The sequence below is a fragment of the Sarcophilus harrisii genome, chromosome 2 (assembly GCF_902635505.1).
Source record: "Sarcophilus harrisii chromosome 2, mSarHar1.11, whole genome shotgun sequence".
Lineage (NCBI taxonomy): Eukaryota > Metazoa > Chordata > Mammalia > Dasyuromorphia > Dasyuridae > Sarcophilus > Sarcophilus harrisii.
Window position 1 is genome coordinate 536,469,570 of NC_045427.1, and position 24,127 is coordinate 536,493,696.

Consider the following 24,127-nt stretch of genomic DNA (forward strand, 5'->3'; position numbering starts at 1 on the left):
TCTTTGGAAAGAGTACTTACACCAACAAAATCAAAGCTTTTTAGAGTATGGTGATGTCACTGATGAAACAAACTGAAGTTGGTACTGGATCTCCATATTGATTGTACTGAACGATTGGATGAGATATGTTTTTCCTGGAAGGTAACAAAAGGAAAGATCTCATATTTATTAGGTATGCCCTGAACAATGCCATACATGAATGGCATCTTGACTATGCAATAAAGCTGTAGTTATGGTTATGATCCTCATAAACAGACCTTTGCACAAGATTGAAAATTGTGTTGAGAATAATGATTTGATTTTTTTCCCCTTCATATGTCACTGATATTTACCTGAAGAATACTCTGAAGCATTCCCTAACAAATTTATTTCTAGCCATTAACAATATTCTCAAAATGGATCTTTGAAATGATTCAGTAAATTTGGTATTCCTGATATTTATTTGTATATACGTCTAATAATAGACCTTAATATAGTCAAATGTTTTATATGTGTGTAGATTTTTCTTTTAAAATTAATTTCTATTGCCATTCTCTATTTTTAAATCAAAATCCTTTAATTTTATATCACTTTCATTTGTGAGTAGATCCTCTATTTTTTATCAGAAAGAATAACAAAAATAGAAAGAATGAAACAAAAGTAGTAAAACTAAGCAATTTAACAACAAACACTGAAAGTATATATAATGTTCACACCCAGAATATCACATTTCTGCAAATAAGAGAGAAAAATTTTTCTCTTCTTTAGGGCCAAGGGAAGAGGTAATGAGGATAAGTATTGATGAAGTGCCTACTCTATGCCAGGCAGTGAACTAATTATCTCCTTTAAACCTTATAGCAACCCTGTGAGGTAAGTGCTGTTACTATTCCTATTTTATCATTAAGGAAATTGGGTCATGCAGAGATTAAGTGACTTGCTTAGGGTCACAAGGCCAAAGTGTCTGAGATTAGTTTTGAACCCAGGTCTTTCTCACTTCAAGTCTATCACCCAGCCCACAAACAATTTGATTATTATCATATTTCTTAGAATTAAAAAAAATCCCAAAGGATTATGGTTTCATAAATAATATACATTAAAAATTGTTGAAGCTAGGAATAGGAAAATATGCATATTTACAACTCTGTTTGTCCAGGATTAACTAGTACCTCAGATAATTTATTGCCTGCATGACCCTGGGTATGTCACTTATGCTCTATTTGCCTTAGTTTTTTTTCATCCATAAAATAGGGGTAATAAAAGTATTTGCTTTATAGGGTTCTTGTAAAAATGAAATGAGGTAATATCTATGAAGTCCTTAGCACAGTGCCTGGTACATAGTAAGTACTATGTAAATATTAGCTTATCATTATTATTATTATTATTATTGTCAAATTAAGATCTCAATATATTTATATAAAAGAGATACCATATACTTTTGGGGAAGTTTAATTTAGATAGAATTTCTCTTCTTTTACTTGATTAGTTGAGTGAATGACATTAGATGTTTTCTGATATTACAATGCATAGAAATGGTCAAGGAATTTTTATGATTTCTGTATCTTTGGTTTACCATCACTTCTGAATTTCCTTATTAATGGTACTTAGTTCTGAGTCCTTTGAATGATCACAAAACACCTGCCACATTCTGGACTTAAAAATCAGTTAATAGTTAATTAACTCACATTAAGGTGAGCCATAACGTTGAGGCTTTATAATAAGTTTCAAATACATTTTAACTTACCAGTGAACCTGATTATTTCTAGTAAAATAGTTGTTTTCTTATTATAAAATTAAGTACTATTGGAAGCTGCATTAAAGCAGGACATGATATTATTTGAAAATATACTGAAAACATAACTTACTTATAGTATTATCTTTCAATTGTTTTTCCCCCCTAATAAATGGTAACCCAGGTCAAATATAGCGTTCAACATGACTATAGTCAATAACTATGTTATTACATAAAGGACTGATTTTCCATGTACCATACCAAAGAAAGATTCAAATCAAAACAAAAATTAATGAACTATTTATGTTTAGGAAATACTTACTATGACTAGGATAACTGAATATCTTCCTACCCACATCCCAGGCACAACTCTTATTTAGTTTCTTTCATTGTTTTGAAAAATGCCTTGAGGTCAGAGTGAGAATTTGGTTCAAAGTTTCTAAGGCAGAAAGACCTGGAAGTAGTTGGGGACATCATATCTTTTCTTTGTATTTTGATATTTGGAGACTTTGCTATTATCCTGTGGCATTAGACTACAGAACTTCACTGAGATCACACAGTCATACAAACTCTACAATGTATATATTTTTTTAAAAATCCTAAGGATAGACCCACAATAATAACTTGTTGAGGTGGTTCCGATATTGAAGAACTATAGGAATGTTTTACAGTCACTGACTTCTGCATGATATTTGCATAGAGAGAACTTTAAAAAAGGTTACATTTCTTTTTTACTTTCATATTTACTTTGCGTTAAGGTTATATGATCTTGTTGGCAGCAGAGCTGATGCTATTTTAGTAAACTCCAAATCCATGTTCAAATGTAGTAAGATGGAAATTTTGAACTACAGCAGCAATAAATGCATTTTCATCTTCTCTTACCATTAAAGCTTCAACTTGCCTTGGATAGAGTGAGGCTTGTTTTCTATCACAACTCTCAAGAAAGAGAGGGAAGTTCTGTTTCCTAATTCCAGAGATTTTTACCTTTTTGGATTAAATGCATTTCTGACTGTGCTGTAAGTATCATTTAAGTAGTGGTGAGGAAATGTCAAATGGTCCTGGTTCTTGATAAAAACCTTTAGTCAATAACACAGGTTCTTTACTTTGTGTTAAAGATATATGACTTCTGTCAGTCAAGGCTATGATCTGGTAGATTTATGAAATACTAGTCTTGGCCAATGGAGTGTGAATTATACAGGCAGATATATATAATCTGAGACATCTCCCAGATTCATCCTCAGCATGTCTAATATTAAGTTAGCTTATATGGAACTTTCATATAAAGGAAGAATTGTTATCTCTCCATTTTTCTCTCTCTATTTTTTGCACTTAGTATTTTTTTTTAATATTGAACTTGGGGGAAAATGGTGGAAGAAAAGAAAAAAACTAACAAATTAATTAATAGTTGTATTTTGGATATATATTTAGCAGAAAGTTTTTTTTTAATGTGATAAGGTAGAGAAGACCACAAACCATTCCATGTAAATGACTTTTTTTCCCCACCATAAACTTTGGGGTAGCTTGACATAGAAGATAGATTACTGTGCTTGAAATCAGAAAGACCTGCGTTCAAATCTCATCTCAGACAATTACTATGTGATTCTGAGAATATTATTCTGCTCAGAGGAAATTTTCATAACTTTCAGTCCAAGTAGTTCAGTTTCGATACTATTTAATTCCACAGATTTTTATTGAGCACTTGTTCTGTGTAAGTCATTGTGCTAGGTATTAAGGGGAAGACATCAATTCCATTTAGCTGACATTCTAATAAGAAGGAAAAATAGTATGAGATAGTGTGTACATAATCATAACAGTATAGAATGAGAAAGCAGGAGAAACACAAAGTAAGAAAAAAACAACACTAAATAGCTGAAGTATGCAGAGATTTCAAACTATTAGTCACTTCACCAGTGCTGCTAAATATCTAGACTAACTGATCAATTCAACAAAAAAAAGTTACTTTGAAATGTTCTGTCTCTGTAAATATGAATATAGCTTCAGACCTCACAACACTAAGTGCTATTGGTCAGATAATGGACCTTACATAGTGAGCTGATTCATCCTTCCAAAGAATAGTTTCTTAAAATATTTTTTTCTATCATGGATTGTGTTGGCAGTCTGGCGAAGCCTATTCAGAATAATATTTTAAAAAGCATAAAACAAAATACAAAGGTTTTAAAAGAACCAATTATATTGAACCACAGGTTTAAAGGTCACAAACTCCAGGTTAAGAACTCTTACTCCTCCTCTATGTTCTTTGCAATTCTGTGAAACTGGTCTTCTTGCTATTCCTCTCACAGGATACTCCATCTTCCCACTTCAAGCATTTTCACTGATTGTCTCCATGCTTGAAATCCTCTTTGGTGTCATCTCCATTGTACAGCTTCCCTAGCTTCAAGTCTCAGCCACAATCCCACCTTCTATGAGAAACTGTTTCCAGACCTCCTTAATGTTTATATTTTCTTTCTAAGACTACTCAACCCACCTCTACTCTGCTCCTAAATTTATCTGTTATAGATCTTTTTGTATATACTTATATATTTCTCCCTCACTAGATCTCCTTTAGAACATATTATTTTTTGCCTTTTAATTTTTTTTTATTCTCAGGGCTTAGCACAATGCTAGGTATATAGCAGACATTTAATAAATCTTAGTTGTTTGACTAACTTTCTACTTCCCTGCCCAAAGACATAATAATAATAGTATATATTAGATTATCAAGTATCCATTCTACATGTCTAGCACTGTGCTCATTGAAATAATTTAATTTTACATACGAGATGGTGTTGATATCTTCCCAGTGACAGAGGAATGATGGACTTTTTCAATGGCTAGAATGAAATCTTTCTGTCTAATAATCTAACAATAATTTACAATATAGTTATTTAACGCTTTCAAAGGGTTTCATCCATATTTTATCACTTGGTCTTTATAAGTTTCCTCTGAGACAGAAGCTATTATCATCTTCATCTCTATTTTACACATGAAGAATCAGAAGGAAAAAGTTAAGTGATTTGCCTAAGATCATTTAGTAATTTTTTCTGAAGCAAACTATAGAAGAATCCTTTGAATGACTAAGTTTTTTTGTTTATATTATATTATATTATATTATATACTTGACTGTCAATGGAAGCTTAGGAAATTAATAGCAAATAAGAGAATATTTGTAAAGGAAAGGAAACAATAAGTCCTGAAGTAGGATTAATCTTCCTATCTACATTATATTCATTAGAAATAAAAAAAATGTTAAACTAACCCAGAGTTCATTAAGCCCTGAACGATCACATTCTCTACTTTATCCATAAAACAGCTCCACATTCAAAGGTCTCTAAGCTTTTGCAACACAACTTTGGATCATTTTCAATTGCCAGTTTGTTCTCTGCCGGTTCCTACAAAGCTTTTATTTTATAAGCAGAACTGCCTTTAGTCTTTGTAAAAATCTCTGAGACTAACTTTTCTCTCTTTTCATTTACAGTTTTGGGAATGATAATGATCAATTTTGTGTTTGAATAGTCCAAATTTACACCCCTGGGGGAAAAGATAGGAACCTTGTCTTCCTTGTCTAGTAACCTGTTTTACTAATCTTACAAGCATAGTGGAAGGGCCTCTTCTCAGACTGGTAAGATGAGACTATTCTTAGGTTTATGAATGATTGCAGCTGGTTTTGAGAACTAATAATACATTTTATTATATTTTTTCCATGAGCTTTTCAAATGGTGACCTTAACCTAAAACATCAAAAAGTGGAAATTAAATCCTTCAGAAGTTTACTTAGACAGCATCAAGCTTTTGATGAAATGAATAAAAGAGGGAAAAATAATGCCTAATACAAAAGAATCAGGAATGATATGTTGATTCAAAAAGGAAGTATGTTTTTATTAATAAATTTGGAAAGAAATTACCTTAATTTCTTTCTGCCTAACCTATTTTTATTTAAAGAAGAGAACCTTGAACATGAGTCATTTATGCAAGTCACAAATAACTTAAACTTTGTGTATTCCATATAAGCCCCAGTAACTACAGAATTTCTTTACTGACTATTTGTTACCCACAAAACAGCAACAATTTATACCAAACGGGCAAGGGAAAAAGCAAATGGAAAGATACAGTGAATGATAAAAAGGTAACACTTTACTGTAACAGATGCTTCATTTTATGATGGAAGTGGGGAAGTCGAATGCTGCAGGTGCTGGGCTGACATTAGCTCTGTGGAGAATCATTAGAGCCTCCTCAGAGATCTAGGTTTACTCTGTGTTTAATCAGCCACAGTCAGAAGAAATGGCTTCATTTCAGCTTGATGAGAGCCAGATTACAAAAGGAAGATAGATGGCCAATAAGGTTCATCACTATAAGCATATTGTCTTAATTTGAAGGAACAGCCTGGCATCTTGTGCTAAGGAAGAAGTAAAAAGCAATCTGACTACCATCAACAACCAGTTATTTTAAGTCTCTATGTATCCTGTAATGAAAAGTGCTCATGTGTTCTTTTAATTAATATTTTATGAAAAGTATGAACCACACAGCATTAGCCAAAGCATTTAGGAGATTCTACTGTTTCAGGTTCAGAGCAATGGTACTGCCCAACTTAAAATCTTGAATTTTTCCTACCAGAGACTTTTTAGGAGAAGGCTGATTTAAATGTTTAAAAAATAATTTATGAAGAGCTCTTCTACTGGTTGATTTTGATTATCTTGTAAAGTAGTTGACATATCTATCTCTGTCTTGCTATATTCTTTGGTTGACTCTATTTCTTCCTTACCCTCTTAATGTAGGGAGCTTCTCACAATCAGTTGCTGCCTTTCCCAATTCTCTTGACATTAAATTCTCAGTTCTTGAATTAATTTGGGACATTAAGTACATATTCACTTTAGGCCCAACTAGCTTTTCTGCTTTTTCCAAAACATCAGAAAAAATTAATTTTCAGCTTTAAGAAGAGCAATGAAATATATTTGATCCCAGTATCTTTGCCAGACACTTCTTCCTTGAACTAAGAGTAGATAATGACTAGTTTGGGTGGTTACAAACAAGTGGATGTTTCTATACAATTTGCTATGTTACATCCGTGTTTTCATTCAGTCCCTTGAAACCCTGCACAAAGAGCTCTGACTTTCTTCCCAATAACTATTTTCCAGATGCACTGAAACAACATCAAGTGACCCACTTCCCCCCAAGAGATTTATAAAGAAGCATTTATACAGAGACTTACTGAGTGAGACAGAGAATCTTGCCTGGCAGCTTAGTCCTAGATAATCTCACATGAACACAGTATTGAATCTTACTTTTCCTAAGGCATATTGAGTACGATTTTTAGAAAACGATATGCTAAACACTCCTGAAGTGGAGAGGAGATTTAAGCAGCTTAACAATTGGTAGAAATATTATCATCCTCCATCAGGGTAATAGTATCCAGTCTTTCCCCACCCACAGGCACTCATGCAGGCAGACTTGATTTAGGCTTAAGAAGGTACAAACAACTTTCTGGAAGTGTGTGGTCCTAAGAGCATTTAAACATTTCCAACTCAGGTGAAATGATTTGTTTTTTGCATATAATCTAAACATTAGCCACCTGGTTGGAAGACTGAGTGTAATAAAAACTAAAACAGAATCTCACTAATACTAATAATGAATGTGACATTAAAAAATTCCAAGCCTTCCCTAAAAACATTTGTGTAAAAGCAATCCTGTTGCTTCAAAGAAAAGGGAGGGGGAGGAGAAAAAGTCACCATTTCTAGACACTGGTACACTGATACAAACTACCACTAATGCCCATCCTGAGATCTGGGATCTGAACACAGTTCCTTTGCCTATGTAATAAAGGCAAGGTATTTCTATCGGAGAAACAATGTGTGGTCTTGTATTCATTCATATTAAAAGAGCCACCAATTAGTTCCTACCAATGATGGGCATCAGAGATCATGTTGAAATATGGCAAGGCAGTTGCATAATGCTTCTACAGCACATCTGCTATGTGTGGAAGGCACTTAATAGAATAGATTTTTTTTTTCTCTAGCAAGCCACATGCCAAAGTCTTGATGTGAAAAGTACTTAATGTTCTATAGTATGTCAATCACTTGATGGTTGCCAGTGCAAAATGAACATTCTTCATGGGATGGCTTCCATTATTACTGGCACCAAAATCTAGGGAAATATTCCTGTTTAGGTGCTTTACACATGAAAGAGAAAGTGAACACAAGTTCTTCCTTGTGGCATATCTTGGACAGTTAGCAGTGATGCACTCTTTAGCAGTCCATTACACATGGAACCATGTTACACTGCTAACATCACTGGCTAGTCAATTGAATCTTCACTCAATTGAGAAAAACAAATTTCTCCATTTCTGGGAAGACTCAGAAGTAATACTAATGAAAAAAAAAATTTGTTTGTTTGTGGTCCAGATTTTGGAATTAGTTATATCTAAAATTTTTGAAGCTGATTTAAATGAATTAAAACAAAATATACTACTCATAAGAGCATGGGATTTGGAAATCTGATGATGAATGCAGATTTTTATCCTGATTGTGATGGGGAGTAATATTCAAAAATCCATATGCTATGTGGTACTCTTAAACCCTGCAAATGATCTGCTTATTGTTAAAAGCATGAATTTCATTACCCTTATCTTAACATCCATAACCACCAATGATGTTATTGGTCATAAAATTAGCCACTTCCGCTGACTTCAAATCCACTGACAGTCTTGGGGTAGTTTGAGTTTAGTGGATTGGACAAGGGGAAATGGGCCATTTCCTTTGCCTCCCATACAGTTAATCTCCCATTCTAAAAACTGCTACATCATCTCTTCCAAAGAAGTCTTTATTTCTAATTACAAGAATACCACCAACAAAGATGTTTTAAGTTTTGTTTTTAGAATGTTCTATCAAAAGATAAAGTAAGAAATGTTTTCCTGGGTTAGAAGAGGCTTAATTTTTCTCTAGATGTTATTCAGTTTCACCAGCTAACATAATCTATTTCTGATCCATATGGTTGACAAGAAGATTGTGTGTGTGTGCACACAAACAAAGCTATCAGGTAGGTAATAAGGTACTGAATGTTAGGTAGAACTTAGCCAAGGTCAACTTGACATACCAGGCTCCTTACCCTTTGTTCAACATTCTGGGCACTTATCTCCACCTTGCCCTTCCCCCACCTGCCAACCATTAAGAAACTAAATTGTTGACACTTCTGGGTTTTGCTTAAGTTTGCTCCTGATAACTGAGTTATTGAACAAGCAAGCTATTGCCCAGCCTCTTCTAATGATGTGGGTCACCCTGAAAGTTGTACTTAAGTTCTAGCATTTCATTTCTGAGCTCATTCGTCCAGAATCCTCAGAATTGTTTCCCATCTGCCCATGAAATTGCTTGGACTGCCTAAATAATTATGCTACCTACAGAAATGAGTTACTGGCTTTATCAATACCAAAAAGCCTGTCTGAACAATACATTTATTCAGCAAATGTTTTATTTGGTATAATTTTAACTATGAACATGTAATTTCAGCGGCAAATGTTTCCAAAAGGAGACATTTGCAAACTTATGGGGAAAAAACAAGGTGGCTGCAAAGATGTCAACAATATTCCAGAATTTTTTTTAAAATAGATGTGCCCAGATTTCCCCTGCTTGAATGGAAAAAGAAGACTAATATAATGATAGGTATATATGTGCATAGCCTCTCCTCATACAGCACTAATATGTAGAAGATTACACAGATTGTGATATGATGTGGGTGGGGGGAGAAAGGAAGATTTAGCTTCTTTGATTTCAAAAGCCATTGTGAGAAAAATTGGAGTATTTTCCCCATCCCATCCCAATCTTGAGAAACAGAGATTTTCCTTTTTAAATCTCCTCTGTAGGAAACAGTTATGCTCACTTAAAACTATTTTCCTTTGCAATAGCTTATGTGGACAGGCATCTGTGAACATCCTCTTGAGAGTCAGAAAGATACCTGTGAGGAGAATGAGTCACAAGTTTTTAGGAAATCCAGATTGGCACATTGTACCTCCATGCTCTTCCCCCAGGCTATAAGCTCAACAAAAGCACAATATTCCCGCAAGCAAAATTTGATAAGAATGTGAGGGCCTCCACACTTGGAAACACATGTATTAACATGTCTACTAACCTTCCAAACATATTAAAAAGAGGGAGATTTTAGCTGTAAGTCATCACTTTGACTACAGCTGCCACTTTAGTTTTTAACATCTCTATTTCTTTTTCTGGTCCTGTTAAGTGTTACCTTATTTCTTTGCTAGGAACAGGGGAAACAGGACTAGTAATTTATGACTCCTATTAATATGGTAGGCTGGATGTGTTGACAATACGTCAATAATTATATCTGGCAGGACCCTAACAGCAGGGTAAGGGTCTCTATAGAATGACTTATTTTAACACAAGACAGATATGCCTGACCTGAGTTTTATGACAGATGTCAAATATATCGAAGTGTGGTGTGAAGAAGATCGTCTTATTGGCAAAGTAATGAAAGACCACTGGAAAGATTAATGTTAACTCTGATTCCTGTTGTTTCTTGTTTCTTTCTGCAGGTGTTAGAGTAAATATAAGGTTCTCTGCTTTGGGCTGATGGTAATTTGGAAGTGAAAACATAGGTAAATACTCTCAGTTACTATAAAAGTCACATTTCTCTGTGGGTTTGAAAAATAACCCCCAAAAGCAGAGACTGGTAAAGTGGGAACAGGGAAAACTAGGATGCTTCTTTACCTATATCAAGATTTTTCCATGAGTGTCACAGGTTTCATAATAGAATAGTGGAACTTTTTTTCTCCCAAAGTAATCACTTTGGGTTCTAATAATTTAGAGGGTTCTAATAAAGGATTCACTCTTGTACAAATATCTCTTTCAAAACTAAAGCCTTTCTTCCTTTCACTTTTCAATGAAAAGACTCATAGGAATTCATTCATTCTATGGTTTATGACAGACATAAACTGTTTAAAAAATAAGCAGAACCCAAGATAATGTATATTTCCAGAGAACAAGATGAAAATACAGTTCAGGACAATGGCATTTGCTAAAGGAAATCTATATGACTAAGGAAGCGCAAGGATTCCTTTTTATGAGAGCTTTTATGAAAAAGATTAGGATAAAAAAGAGAGGGAAAATACTTTTTCCAGAATTATTTTCAGGGAGAATTAGCAACAGTAGGGAACAGATTTTGATTTTTTTCTTTTAAAATTTCTTTCCCTTTGATTACTTTTGCAGAAAGTTTGAGAACCTTTAAAAAATGCTTCAAAAGTGGAAAAGATGTCTAGTTTGCCTTTATCTGCTCTCTCTCTTTTTGCTTATCTGTGTCAAATTCCCTTTGGAAGTAAGGGTATGAAGGAAAGGACTCACCTTTGTCATTCAAAGCCTGTTTACTTCTATTAGGCCAGCAAATCTTTCTGCCCTAGCTCTACAGTATTTTTGTACTCACAGAGAGGACCTGCCTTCAGAAAACGGAAATGGGATGTGAAATGTTTTCCTAGGTTCAGTGGTCTTAAACAGCAGCTTAGGTGGTTAAATGCTGCTTCTGTGAGAGAGTAAGTGCAGGTGTCCCTAAAAGGAAAAAATAAGGGACCTGTTTTTATACAAAAGGGTGTGTTTGAAATATGAACCAAAAAAGGAATTGCTTTTTTAACAGGCTCTGGCTTTTACTGAGATCTTGAGGATTAGTTATTCCTTTTGGGAGCAGACTGGTTATTATGTACAAGTTATCTTTTAAAGCAGTTCTGAGTAACAGAGGTAAAAAAAAAATAGGAAATTTGACTTTGGAAAATTTGCAATCTTGTAGTAGTAGTCTGAGGTAAGAGTAAATATACTAATAAGCAAGCATTTTTACAGATTTATATAGTTTTTGTATTCTCTTGAAATACCATCCTACTTTATTTTTCTCTGATTTTTGTTAAATAATACATGCTCTTTATGAAAAGGAAAATTTATATTGATTGAAAATAAAAGAAGGAAAAAAACACATTTCAGAGATTAAGCTTTTTTAAAGTGAAATTCATGATATATGTATATGTTTTTTGACTTTAGAGGAAAAAAATAACCTTATTCTATCATTTACTGAAGAATTGATTATAATAATAAATACACACACATATATGTATATCTCTCTAAAAGATAAATACATTTATGTTTTATGTTACATATACATATATTTATGTGTGTATGTAAGTACATGTATGTGTTAGAATTCTTACAAGGTGCTAAGTCACTGGAATTGATAGAGACAATAATTATCTAATTTAGCAGGATACTTAACAGTTCTCTAGTTCACTAATGTACTTAGTACTTACTAGAGTTCCACAAGATTCACACCTTTAAGAGAGCATATATAAGCTAGGAGCCTCAAAAACGATGGATTCTCGGAGATTCAGAAGCCAGGATACAAGCCAGAAACGTCAGTCGGGCAGAATGAAGGAAGACAGAGAAGTGATGGCAGGCTGCCCTGTGGAGAACATTGAAACCAAGATCTGGAAGGCTTCCAGAAAAGTAGCCGAGCCTCAAGTGAAGGAGATAAGATTTTGGAAGAGACAATAAAGAATTTGGACTTTTTAAGTCCTGGCTGCATTTGAGGTGATTATTACACTGAGCTGCAACTAAGGCTGCCTCCAAAAGTCCCTCAAGAAATCTCCCAGAGAATATTTTATTTTAGAGAAGAACATTACATGTATGAGTTTGCATGTATATATACACACATATACATATGAACATATATATACACACACACACACACAATGCAGTATCAGGATAAATTCCTGATATTTAATTTGCCAAAGCTTAAAACTGCATAGTGTACATTATGTATGTGTCTATATCCACATACATACCACAAAACTGATTTTTGTAAATAATACAATTGTTTTTCCTATACTATATTATCTCTACTAAAGTCTTCCTCTGAAGTCTACTGTCATTTTGATATGGAGGTTACTGGGTTTCCAAGTCCAATTAAGATAGAAAGCTCTGAATATAGGCCCAACAATAATATGAACAGTTGGCACTTATATATTACTCTTAAGTTTTAAAAAGCAATTTAAATGCAATTTAAATTAAATGCAAAAGAAAAAACAGTCTCTTGATGACCCTGTGTGCTAGGATTATAGCATTAATTGTTTAAAGCTGATAGGAAACTTAAAGATAATCAGATCTGATGTCATTTTATAGGCAAGGAAACTAAGATTTAAAGAGGTTAAAGCTAATAAGTGTCAGAGGTGTGATTTGAATGCAAGTCTTCCCAACTTAAAGTTCAGCACTCTGTCTACTCTACTATCCTTTTCCCCAATACCATGAGGTTACTTTGGTGGTGGGGAAGAGGAGTAAAAGTGGGATGACAATGTTCTGTTGGCCATAAATTCAAGGTTGCATAGGTTGCAGTGGCTTGTGGTAGGAAGATTGCTATCCGGTTGCCACCTATTTAGTATTTAACTAATTTTTCTTGATCACATAGTTTCTATACTACTGAAGGCCTGTGAGTGTTCTCAGTGTCCTCCAAATGCCATGCTCTGGGAATAAAGCTCTGTCACTTCACCCTATTATCTATAGCTCTACAGGAATAAATGGCATGGACAGATTGTTTCCTCAGTATCTTTCCAAAGTTATTTTTGATCTTGGTTATTAATTGAAACAGTTACTTCTCTGTTTAGTTTTAAGTCATAGAGATGAATATACGATTAAAAAATATTGTACATACCCATTACAAAGTGCTAGCTTTTTCAAAACTATTTAGAATTAGTGAGTTGTTTTTAATAGATTTATCGGTGAGTAGTAAAGAGACTCAATAATTTTTTGGAACTATTATCCTTCTAGCCACTGGGGTATTTATTAATATTCTAGGGGAGGTTATTAATTAAATTTACTTAAGGCCTTAAAGAGTTCATCCAATTCCATACAACATGATTTTTTTCCCTATTGGGAATGAGTATGGCAGCATGAAAAGTCTTTTAGTTTAAAAGGAGGAAACAAGTGCAACCAAGTTTGATTTAGGCAAGACCTTTGAGTTGATACTATGTCACATGATCATGTGTGAACAAGAAAAAGTAATGTTTAGATGAACAGATAATTGGAGGAGAATTATTGTTAGTCATCATTAAGCAAAGTTTCCACAAAGATAAGTTTTGGATCTGCCGTTTAATATTTCCATGAGTGATGATGATGGTGATAGGATAGAAAGCTTATTCATCAGTTTTACACATGGCCTCATATTGGGCAATTGGAATGAGAAGAATGAGAAGAGAGAGTATAAAAACATCTTAGAAGATACATCTATGAATGTCTATCTATCTACATATAAATATACATGTCTATATCTATTATCTAGAGAGAATGACAGAACATTTATTAAATTATAGTCATATTTCAGGCATTGTACGAAAGTTCAATTAAAATTTTTAATTTTCTTTTTGACACTTTGATAGAGCTGAAATTTCATAATATTGGTATCTCTCCTCTGATTTAGATAATAACACCTTAATTCCTTCTTATCCTATGTGAATCCTGTCTGTAGACTCACATATTCCATGGAGGATTATCTAACACACTGGAAGGCTTAACTAAGTTCTAGAATAGTAGCAATTATTGTTCACATATTCTATTAGTACAAACAGGGGACATTAGACTTAGAGTCAGGAAGACCTGGATTCAAGTCCTACTTTAGATATTTACTGTTTGATCTTAGTCAAATCATTTAGTTTCTTTGTGCCACTTCATTTGTAAAATGAATGAGTTGGATTCAACTACTAAGGTCCCCTTTTCCACAAAAGTTATGATTCAATGATGAGGAAAAGTGAGATTATTAGTATTCATTGGACTTTCATGGACCTCAGTTTTCTCATCTTGATGCACCTGATGATAAATCCTTGATAGTTCTAAAATATTAAATTCTATACATAGTTTAACATTTTAAATAGAATCATTCATTGATTTATTATATATACTTTTTATTTTTCATTGCCCATGGTGCACAAGAAACTAGAAAATATTTAATGCTAAATGCTAATATTTAATGCTAAAACTATGGAATATCATTTAATTTTTCTTTTATTATTCATAGTTCTTTATCATTTTACAATATCTTGGGACCTTATAAGCATCAATTATTTCTCTATCATTTTTGTACATGTACAGAAAATTGTTTAATAGAATAAAAACAAAATAAACCAACGTGTATATATCAACATTCTATTATCTATTTAGCACCAAGATTTTAAGTACTAAAAAACAAAGCAAAACAAAACATAAACCATGATATCCTCTCTCAGGCCTTGCCTGAGCTAATTACCAGTGAGTTTATTGTAAGTTGAAGTTCTAAAAGTAAAGAAATATAGTTTAGGAAACACTTAATTGCTTATATGGTAGCTAGTTAAATATATCTTTAAATTTTTTGGAAGAACTAGCAAATATGAATAATACCCTGTTTGACTAAATTATAAAAGCAAAGCTGGTTTAAATTAGGAAGGTGTGAAAAATTCTTGGGTTGGTAAAACACTTAGCACTTCCATCATTTAAAAGCAGCTAAAATATGTTTAAAAAATAATGAAAAGTTCATATTTTAATTGAACTGGCTTTTGCATGAGTCTATATTTTATGAAGCTTAATGAAAAAAATGAAACTTTGCCCATTATAAAATCTGTGTTAATTGTCATCTTTCCCATAAAATTCACATCAGTTTTTTTGAAGTTTTGCAGTTTTGCCAACTCAAAATGCATGGCACCTGATTTCAATTTGCATGGTGTTTATTTTTCCTGGTAAAGTCAGACTTTCACATTGGCACAACCAAAAGTATTTGCTGAAGTGAAAACTTCCTTTGAAGATGCCAAGAGACTTTTGGTTCAGAAATACCAAATTTATGGAGCATTTTTGTAAATCAGAAAAAAGCTGTCATTCATTGTTCTTACCAGTTTTATCATTAGTAAAAGTGTTTTTTTTTTATCATCTTCTATACTTTAATAATCTTAAATATAGTTGTGCTAGAAGGCATGGATGTATTAATTAAAAATATAGTCTAATTATTTACCCTAGTTGGTTCATACAAACCTCAATGGTATAATCACTAGACTCCCCTAAGGGTTTCTAGTATATTTCAGAATGAAATAGAAAAGTTTGCTAGTTACTTTACACTTGACACTGGAGTGTAATTAATTCACTTACAATTCACCTCTAGGTCACCAGGTCAAATAAAAACTGTACAGAATATACTCATTCTTGGTTACTTGGTAGCTTCCAGAAATGAGCTTAAAGTAGCATTTAGATCTAATAGGACCAATGGATATTTTTGAGAGAATGGGTGGGTGGGTATTGGTGATAGGAGTGACTAATTAAGTCATTGTTTTTGAATTGCTTATCTGGAAGAGAGGATATTCTGAAAAATCTTACCAAGTCATTGGAGTTCCAGGTATTTGTTAGTTATATTTTCCTACTTCCAAGAGCTATCATTCTGACATGAGAGCCAGACCAGAGCTTTAGAGTTTTGCATTTGAACTTAGTGTGCTGTAGCTGAACCTCAAAAGTGGGAAATTAACAGAAATGCACACAACTCTAGAATGAGAGGTCATAAATATGTCAAGAATTATTTAGCATAAAAAGTTAATTATATATTTGGGAAAGAGTTCCAAAGGATCTTTAGGAATAAACCTAAGCATATGCCTTATAGAAGCAAGATAGCATTATTTATATAGTAGGAGATGATCCTTCAAGAGAAATTAGTAAAATAATCCAACTTGTATAAGTAGATGCCTGGAATGCTCTGCCCATCACCTACAACATTTGGGACCTCTAACAATTCTAGACTCATCTCAGGTGCCAATATTTCTTTGTATTAAGGCTTCTTATGGGGAAGGGTTGGGGGATAGTTTATAAATTTGGTTTAGGGAAAAAAGTTTTTCCTTATTTTCACTAACCTCTAATTGAAATTTAGCATTTTCTTCTATTATGAATACAGGAAAGAATTTTTTTTTTCTGAAAAGGAATCCATAGGTTTCATCTATTCAGAGGAATCTATAACACAAAAAGGATTGAGGATTCTTGCCTTACATGAACTTTTCATTCTTTTACCTCTTCATGTCTTAGGGTTCAACTCAAAAGATTATATTTATCTTATAAAAATGCAATGTAACTGAGGAATATACAGAGCATTTTCAGAACTTTTCTGCCTAATGATGGCTAATGACATATACTAGTTCAGTATTATATTAGCTTCCAGGTAGCTCCTGGTTAATTTCAATAGGTCTCTTATAACTCTGCCTTGAAGGACACTTGAGGGTGACAAAGCAATTTCTGTATTGACCATTGAGTAAGGAGAACTAATGACTCAGTAGACATTTAAAAAAGAAATACCTGCCTTCTATCATTTCTCTTTTTCTTCTTAGCTGCAAAGTAGGTGATTATCATTCAAACTTCTTATTGAAAGGAGAGAGAATGTGTGAATAGAGAGGTGGGGATGGACATTGGCCACCCTTCCTCTGTCCCATCATATGGCAATTGTTCCCATGTGGCAGCTGGAGAAGCAAGGCTCAATGAATGAACTTCAGCCTAGACTTCTATATCTATTTTCTGTTTTGTGTTTCTGTATCTGATTGTAGGTGATGGAGTAGCAATCCCTAGAGAGCTATGTATTGTCTTGAATTTAACATTATCTTGAATTTGCGATATTCAAGATTCTAGATCCATCAGTAGGAACTGCCTAATTGAAAGGGACTTTCTGAAATGGAGAAGATAATCATAGACAAGAGTCAGCCCAAGCCCTGCCCTATCATTTTAGAAAATCTAGAGTTGTTTGGACAGTTCTGGTTATTCTAGAGTATCTCAAACTGATTCATGTTATGATGTTGAAGTCTTATCCTCCCAAGAGTATATAACAGTAGTTAAAAGTTGCTTTTGAATTGTTTGAAGTCTGTCAATGTGTTTTTATGAATTTTTGTGTTTGACATTTTGGAAGTGTGTATTTGTGAAATAAATACCTGACTTATACCTAGTTCATATTGTATATTGAATACCATTCTATTTACACAATTGTCCAGAGATAAGAGCCAAAACTTAAGCAGTTTTTCTCAAGGTACTTCCCTAGTGTTGCTGCTAGTATATAGGATACTGGTCTTGGATTCAGAAAAAGACCTGTGTTCAAATCCCATCTCAGATACTTACTAGCTTTGTGACCATAAGAGAATCACTCAATGTCTCTGTGCCTCAGTGCCTCGGATAATAACAAGGCCTATCTCTCAGGGTTGTTATGAGAATTGGACATGTGTAAAGCATTTTGAAAACCTTAAAGAACTCTAAAAATGTTATCAGTAACATTTTTTTACATGTATCAGTGAATATAGCCTGAACTGTGAAGGTGGATCCTAGAGTAGATAGGCAGAGATAGAATAGTTTGAAGTGCTCCAGCCCTTTGGGCACATATTCATTGTTTTGGTTGTTACTGTTCATTCACATCTGACTTTTCATTACCTCATTGATCATAGCACACCAGGCCTTTATTTTCTCCACTATCTCTGGAAATTTTTCTGAGTTAATGTTTGTTGTTTCCATGATGCTATGAATCCATCTCATCCTTTGCTGTCTCATTTTCCTCTTGCCTTCAATCTTTCCCAGCATCAGAGTCTTTTCCAATGAGTCCAGTCTTTTTATTATGTGGACAAAGCATTTAAGCTTCAGCTTAAGTATTTGACTTTCCAGAGAATGGTCTGAATAAATTTCTTTAAGTAGTGATTGATTAGACCTCCTTTCCATTCATAATCCAATAAATGTTGACACTTTGGTCTGTAGTTCTTCTGCATCTTCAAAAACTAGTCCACACTTTTGGAAATTCTTGGTTCACATGTTGCTGAAGCCTAGCTTGCAAAATCTTAAGCATAACCTTGCCTGTATGTGAAGAGAGCATAATTATTTGGTAATCAGAACTTTCTTGGATATTGCCCTTCTTTAGAATTGGGTTGTAAACTGATCTTTTCTAATCCAGTGGTCACTAGATCATCATCTATCATATACATATGCAAATTTGCTGGCATTTTGAGAGCACTTTATATCTTCTTAATATTTACTTATGTGGGCTAATGTTGTATTCTCTTCTTCCCTCTTCATATTATAATATAAAGTTATTGAGGGCAGGGATTGTTTTGTTTTAGTCTTTGTATATTTAGTTTTGTATTTTCACTTTCTTGAACATAGTAAGCACTTAAATGTTTGTCAAATTGAATTTCATCAGTGAAGGAGAGAGAATAGATACAGAAGTCTAGGCTGAAGTTCATTCATTGAGTCTTACTTCTCCAGCTGTCACATGGGAACAATTGCCATATGATGGGACAGAGGAAGGGTGGCCAGTGTCCATCCCTACCTCTCTGTTCACACATTCCCTCTCCTTTCAATAATTAAGTTTGAATGATAATCACCTACTCTGCAACTAAGCAGCTTCCCCACAAGAGAGTATATGAACAACCTATATGGTGCCCAAGTAACACATTATTGATTTATATTATCTCTTTCTGAGAATATATGCAGAATGAATAGTAGAGTCCTAATCAGCTGGAGAATTTGGTTGTGAGAAATGTATGAATTCACATGTATTAGGAAATTGCCAGCTTAGCTGTTTTGGGTAATATTTTTGTAGATTGTAACCTATTCAACTATGTGTTTGGATTTAGCCATAATGCAATGCATATCTATCTTCACACCAACCTTATTTCCTAGGTACCCAGAAAACAAAACAAAACAAAACAAAACAACATCAACAAAAGTCTCATGGAAGGAAATCCCAATAGACCACTTAACTAATCAATGATGTGACTTATTTTTATAAAGTGTGACTTATGATTCAAAATTGATCTATCCAATAAAAAATGTATTGCCCCATTTCCAAAATGGAGTCAATGGGCATCATATCATCAATAGAGCATAGAACATAGAAAAGCAATTTTGTCCACGACCTTCAGACAAAGTAAGGCTATTCAGGACACTGTCAATGAGGAAGATTAATTTTTGCCAGAGTTGCATAACCCTTAAAATATAGGCATATGTGGGACTTCTGTTTTCTTTTTTTATGTAGTTCCCTGCAAAACTTGACTCTGACAGGCCATGTCAAAGTCCCTGTAGTAGCTTGATTCTCCTTTCATAGCAGGTTATAGGTCTGATTCTTCCTCTCACTTTTTCCTTTTTCAATGACCTGGTCGCATATTTAGAGTTGTTCACTGCTTTGGTGGGCGAAATATCCTGGTTACCTTTACAAACTTTTGAAAAACACTGTAGCAAATTTTTAAAAAAGCACTGATGAGGTGAAAATTTGTAAAGATTATTTATGGCTTTTTGCCCAAATTTGGACCCTTATAATCTTATATCTAGACTATTACAATAGCCCAGCTTCCTAACTGGCCTCCTACCTTCCAGTCTCTGCTTCACACCTTCATCCTCATTATCTATCATATACATATGGATACATACATAAAATATGTATATATGTATTCACAAACACAGAGACACACACACATACCAGATTTTATTCTTGAATATTGCTTTAGTCCTATCATTTGTCCAATCAAAACCACCCAATGGTTTCCTATTATTTATAAGAAAGAGAGAATTCCTTAGCATAGTTTTCAAGTCTTATCATTTCAAGTATTTTCCAATCTATTTCCCATCACTCTTCTATATAAAATTGCACTCCATGAAAATACTTCTACTTACTACTGTTCCAAAGTATCCATAGTGATACCAGTTCAGTTGCTTATATCAACACAGAGCTTTGAACAAAATAGGTACTCAAAAATGGTTATGATTTATTTTTCTAATTGGCTTGTAACTTGCTGACAATAAGCATGGAAGAGCTATGGAATTTTCCTCTTATTCTACTTTTCCATTAAGTTGACTCTGGAGATGTGGTAACTGAAAGATAGTGAATTGGTTCAATGAATGAAATGGCTGGGAGATTTGTATATTATTTTATTATATATTATTGAACTCATTCTCTGGTTAGCAGTTTGGAAATAAAGGAAAAATGAAAACACAATAAAACCTTGATTTATATTATTCACTTATAAGGAACAAGGCATTTGTTTGGTGTTATAGGGGAAATAGGTCTGTTTACCCAGTTTTCTGGAGTATATTGCCCTGAATCAGAGGCACTTAATGAATATTTGCTTTTAATTGATTATATCTTTCCCAGGAAAGTATTATACCTGAATGCAGGAGTAAAAATAATGAAGATGTCACAGTATCTTGCACTTTAACACGTTTAAGGATTTTGACACTTTTTCTTTTCATGAGTTTGTGACTACTAGGAAGTAATTGGTTTAATGGTTTAGTGGTTCCAATTTCCTTCATTTCCAATAACTTTATTGTTGTGATTATTGCCAAAGGATGGTGTTATACTGATGATTTGGGTGGAATCTTCTCTAAGATTCCTCCACACTTCCCATCACTATGACATTCTTATTAGCTATATAAGAAAAATAAATATAGATGTATATTAAAATAATCTATTAAAATTCTATTCTGATATCTCATAGTGGCAGATAGATCATGCTTAGTTCCTACATAATGTCAACAAAACATAGGACCTAGAATAACCATCAAGCTGCAAAAGATTGGAATATAAACTTCTTATTTTCATGCCTTTCTGTCCTACTTTCTTCAGCAAATTCTCCTTAGCTGACTTTTTATTGGTTATTTACTCAGAGTTCAATCTGATGTGCCTTTTAACAGTTATTTAGAGGTTCATGTTAGGAGAGCTTGAAATAATTGCTCACTTTACCATCTTTGCTCACCCTCCCTAATCCCTATTATTTAGTAAGTGCTATTATTATCCCCATTTTATATGTAAGGAAACTAAGGTTCAGCAACTTACCCAGAATTACATAGCTATTAAATGTCTGAGGTAGGGTTTGAACTCAAGTCTTCCTAAATTCAGGACATAGATGTCAGAACATGACTATCTCTTCACTCTATGTCTCTTTGCTGGCTCACTGCATCCATGAAGTATTCTTCTTTCCCTTCCCTGGCTTCTTTCAAGTCCCAGTTTAAGTCCTTCTTCTGTAAGATGTCTTCCCTACTCTCCCTCATTGCTAGTTCTATTCCTCTAAGACTACCTCCTACTTATATTGTATATATCTTATGCATTCATAGTAGTTTGCATGTTGTCTTTCCCATTAGAATTTCCATTGGAATATGAGCTACTTGAGAGTAGAGATGACAGATTTTTAAAATTTTTATTTCCAGTGCTTAGAAGATTGCCTGTCATAGAACAAATGCTTAATAAATGCTAGCTGTTCTTGATGATACTAATGATGTTGATGACTAGCCTAACTATTCTGAGAGAGACCCATAACCATATTATCTGTAGTTTGAGGAAGTTTTTTTGGCTGTGGTAATTCTCTAAGAATGTCTATTATGTTATATGTATCATGATGTGTTTCATTGTAGTGCATATACCTATAAAATTAAAAATATTGAAGTGAGCATTAATATGTGTATGGTTTATAATCATATTCAAGATCAATATGTGATTAATAAAATCTTAATAAAAAATAAATGTAAAAACAAAAACATAAAAAGTTATATATATATATATATATAAATTATGGGCCAGAACTCTGTACTTAAAACAAGGATTCTTACAGGTGCTTATTCAGTGGAATTGATGAGACAATGGTTATCTAGTTTAGCATGGTGATTAATAGTTCTCCAAGTTCAGTATGATTGATTTAATCTTGCAACAAATAATGGTTTACTAGTGATATAATGATTGGTTTATACTCAAAATAGAACATATAAAGCTGCAACAAACTCAGCCAGAATCAGAGCCAGAGCCAGACTCAGAAGGGCTTGGAGAGAGACTCAGAAGGGCCAGACACAGACTCAGAAGGGACCCAGAGGCAGATTCATTCCACCTTTGTGGTGGCTGGAGTCTGAAGCCAAGACCTCAGACTCAGAGCCAGATTCACTCACTTCCTCTCACAACATCATGGTGGCTGTCCTCCTGTTCCCCCCACTGAAACCAAGACCTCCAGAAAACCAACCAAGAACACTACATTTTGGCACCCATTGTGGGGCTGACACGATCCTGAGTTCAATGAGAAAGCCTTTGATCCTGATTTTAGTAGAAAAGTCTCCAATCCTGATTTCAGTGGAAAAGTCTCCATGACGCAGAAATTAGGATAAGTACAAAAATAGACTTATTTGTTAAGGCTAAAGTAGTATTCCAATGGGACAAATGGGACAAATGTTTAGAAAGGAACCTTTTCCACTGAAAGGAAAATATGTAGAGAACATCGTTAGACTCATAAAAAGCCACAGTTTGATTGTAACTTGGGAGCAGATCATTCTATTTTTAGAAATATTACAATACACATCTCTTTGATTCTCAAAGGAAAAAGAATTAGATCCAAAGGAGTGGAAATTTGTAGAAAGGCAACTATGTGAATATTACAATGATAATGGCACTGATTCAATTCCTAAAGAAATATTTTATACATATAACAATACAATTGGCTTTAAGGAATTATATAAGTATTAAGATAAGAAAAAAGAAGAAAGAACAGGAGGGAGAGGATACTAACAAATTAGGTGAAAAGTATGAAGAATTATAGAAGAATGGAGTTAAGTACAAGACTGATGAAATTAAGGAGTATGGTGCTTCACAGCAGGAGCCATTAGGGTATTCCCCAACCCCTGACCTAACCTCCCTAAATTAACCCTTCACAGGTGGAGGGAGAAGGAGGGGGAGGGGCAGTAACACAATTAGCACCACCTATGAATCAGCCTATAACAAGATTACAAAAGGCACTAGTTAAAGCTACAAAAGAACAGGGATATATCTGATTTGATAAATGCATACCGTGTTATTGAAGAGTTTGACTCTTCAGATCAATAATGGAGAAGATACACTCCTTTTGATCTGGAAAAAATTAAAGATTTGAAAAAGGGTTGCACTCTTTATGGGGCTACATTATCTTATCTTAAGATGGTACTAGAGAATTTGGCTTACGAAATTTTAACCTCTAATGATTAGAAATATTTAGACATGTTTACAACATGGACAAAATTGGTTGTGGCTTTCAAAATGTAGTGAACTATGTAGGATACAAGCCCAGTGAAATAGGCAAACTGGAGTTAATATACAAGTTACTTTTGATCAACTAGCAGGTAAAGTATGGAGACAATTCAGCACAGATTAATTACCCTTTGATAGCATATGAGCAAATTGCTTCTGCTGCTATAAAAGCATGGGACTCCTTTCCAGGAAAACAAAATAAAGGGGAAGCCTTCATGAAAATGGAGCAAGTTCCAAATGAAGCCTTTACTGATTTTTTTGGATGTCTGCAAACATCTGTCATACAAACTATTGGAGAAAATTCAACTACAGGAATAATGATCAAACAACTTGCTAAGGAAAATGTTAATGAGGTTTGTAGAAGAATTATTCTTGGACTACACAAGGATGC

General features: G+C 33.8%; 1 long non-coding RNA gene across 12 annotated transcripts in view; it reads left to right on the forward strand.

Moving 5' to 3' along the window:
* Positions 1-24,127, forward strand: part of LOC111719314 — a 177,348-nt gene that overhangs the window by 101,895 nt on the left and 51,326 nt on the right. For 8 of the 12 annotated variants that reach the window (XR_004232418.1, XR_004232426.1, XR_004232417.1 and 5 more), the window contains 2 exons: positions 748-849; positions 5,184-10,306. This is a non-coding gene — a long non-coding RNA (uncharacterized LOC111719314). Of the gene's footprint in view, positions 1-747; positions 850-2,598; positions 3,044-5,183; positions 10,307-24,127 lie in introns of those variants that run through there. The other 4 variants (XR_004232422.1, XR_004232421.1, XR_002769503.2 and 1 more) reach the window with 4 other exon arrangements.